The sequence below is a fragment of the Aegilops tauschii genome, chromosome 7, assembly GCF_002575655.3.
Source record: "Aegilops tauschii subsp. strangulata cultivar AL8/78 chromosome 7, Aet v6.0, whole genome shotgun sequence".
Taxonomy (NCBI): Eukaryota; Viridiplantae; Streptophyta; class Magnoliopsida; order Poales; family Poaceae; genus Aegilops; species Aegilops tauschii.
Genome location: NC_053041.3, coordinates 26006457 through 26009536, shown reverse-complemented (window position 1 = coordinate 26009536; position 3080 = coordinate 26006457).

Sequence of the window (3080 nt, the reverse complement as noted above, 5' to 3'; positions counted from 1 at the left end):
AAACCATCCATCTTTACTTGAAACCTGTGATTGGTTTATTTTTACAAAAATAAAAACTCATGTTGCACTAAAATAAATATTGGAAATATATATTCATCAAAAGAATATGAATTATTACGATCGCTTTTATCATGGTTCAATAGCCTATTATACATGAAATACCAATGGCTACATAATTGTGCTACATTATCCGATGTCAAATCCATCTATAAATTTCATTACAAAACATCAAATATTGTTTTTGGCACATGTTTAAGTACTATTTGTATTTTGTCAGAAGTATGTTAGTTAAACCTTAGCAAGCATCCAGAAAAAAGTGTGATGTTTGGACATGCAATTAGTTTTGTTTAATTTTTGTGTTTATTCAGCCTTTGTCTGTCGGCCACACAATTCTTTTAGTAAACATTAATCATCCATAAAAACAAAATTGATGTAGTGCTGCTTAGAAATGTATCCTCGGGAAAATTCCTAATTTTGGGTGAACAATTATTTTGCCAATATTTAAGTGTGTTTTAACATTGGTGGGACCCATGATTCATTTTTTTCTCAAGTACGCATAGCATGCGTATCTTTCATTAATGAGGAAGAAAAGGGTACAAGAAGCCCTCTGTAGAGGGTGTTACACACCCAGTCCACCGTTTACATATGTCTACGTTTCGCTAGACTCCCACCTACGTATCCGTCAAAAGAAACTTTCTAAGTCCGACTTTAGGAGGCCCGCCGTCCTCCAAGCCTTGCCCTCATTGGAGACCCGTGCTAGTAGCCTACCTAGGGATGGTGTTTCACCATCAAACACGATCCCGTTGCGATGTTTCCACAATTCCCACAGGGCAAGTATGATGATGGCCCTCACATCCTTCTCCTTTGTGCCATGTATCCGCTTGTTTAGGATCCACTCCGGTAGGGTGTCATGTGTCGTCAGCGTCCATTGCGGCATCTCCAAAGCGTGGCGGATCTCCATCCAGAAAGTCTTTGCGGAAACACATTGTAGCATAATATGGTTCATTGTGTCGTCATCCTGGCTGCAAAGTGGGCATGATTGTTGGTGTGGCAGCCCCCTCCTTGCTAAGCGGTCCGAGGTCCAGCACCCACTAGTAGAAAATATGCCTTTAGTCCCGGTTCGCAAAGGCCATTAATCCCGGCTGTGCAACCGGGACTAAATATGCGCGACTAAAGGCTCCCCCCTTTAGTCGCGCCTCTTACGAACCGCGACTAAAGGCCCGTCCACGTGGGCGCCAGGAGTCCGTCGGGGCGGAGGACCTTTAGTCCCGGTTCTCGTGGCTAACCGGGACTAAAGGCCTCCTCCGCAGGTTTAGGGTTTTAGCCCCCCTAAACCTGGTTTCTTTTTAATTTGTAGTGTTTTATTTCTTTTATATTTTATTTTGTGTTTTATTTTAATTTTGAGTTTCAGTACACATATTCTACGCTACTATATACATGCATATGAAATTTCAAACAAGAAGAATTCAAGAGGAATATATAATATATATTCAATCTCGGGTGACCATATACAACTTCGAACAAGTTTCCATACACAATTAGGATGGATGACCATATACAACTTCGAACAAGTTTCAATCTCGGGTATGCATATAAATTTCTTCGTCCTCGGTATAGTGTTCTCCTTTAGGATTGATGACTTCCCTCATGAAAAATCCTGCTAATTCATCTTGAATTGGTCGGAAGCGAGCTTCTGGACTAAGCCTCCTCCGCAAGTTATCCGTCGCCTTCCGCACGCTATCCGATGCCTTCCGCTTAGAGGTGTGTCTCCGGATGTTCTCACAAACATAGTATCCACATAGATTGGTCCCCGGTGGCTGCTTATCCACATTAACTAACCTTCTAAAATCTAGCTCATGTTTGAATTCACCGACAATTTCTTCTGAGAACCGTCTCCAAACCCTACAGGGCAAAGAAAATTAAATGAACAAGGGAGTTATTAGTTACTTGATATTAGGAAATGAACGAAAGAGACCGATCGATATAGAGCTCAAATGATTGAAAATAATTACTTTTGCAGCATTTTTCTCATGTCAGCCCAACGCTTTGGATCCGAATCCATAGAGTCCATGATTAGAACTCTGGAGGTGTGAAGTTCAATATTTAGCAGAATCGAGTGGAACCTGCGGACACATTACATGCACAGTCATGCATAACTCATCGATTAGACATACCATGCATGGAGTAAACAAAAGAGAATGGGCACAAGAGAGAAACACTCACCCAAAATGGTAAGGAAATAGAATATGACTTTTGAGTTGATGCTTTCTAATAAACTTGTACAAGTCTTTCTCCATGTCTTCGGGGTGATTTTGTAACACATGTCCATTAACGATATGTGGGTCAATGAACCCAACATCACGGATGTTTCTTATTTTGCATTCCCAAATCTTCAATCTGCATAATAGCGTACGCAACAATATAGTTAGGACAATATATATATATATATATATATATATATATATATATATATATATATATATAGTGCAGGCAATGAAGAACGAGATGAGGTAGAAATAAATCACATACAGAACGTAGCAACTCAGGATAGATTTTTCGAGCTCGCGCAGATTGAACAGCTGGAACAATTCACTCATATGAACTTGTACATAGTACCGTTTTGTGTGATGCTCCTCTGTAGCATCCGCATAAACATATTCTTTGTCGGCCCATGTTATGAATTGCTTATACCAACGTAGCAGATTTCACATTTGTGGTGGTAGACTCATTTCCCGCGCAGGCTCGACGAGAGGCCCATTTCGCACATATTGTAATGCTATCTCACATACTGGTGCATCCTCAAGGCCTAAGAAGGCACGAAGAGTCAAACCCATCTTGGACGCTTGTTTCATGGCACTCGCTACAGTCAATCCAAATGCTGCCGCAGCTGCTATGATCTCGGGGTCCTCTTCCGGACCGGCTTTCACTATGAGCGGGGGGATCGATTGTTTATTCTGCATCCCGAGCTGGTCAACTTGTTTCCCGCTTTTTTTACTTTCTTCTTTCTCCTCCTTCAATATTTTTGCTTGCCTACGAAGTTCATGTCCATAGTCGTCAGGCATATTTAGCTCGGCTTGGGA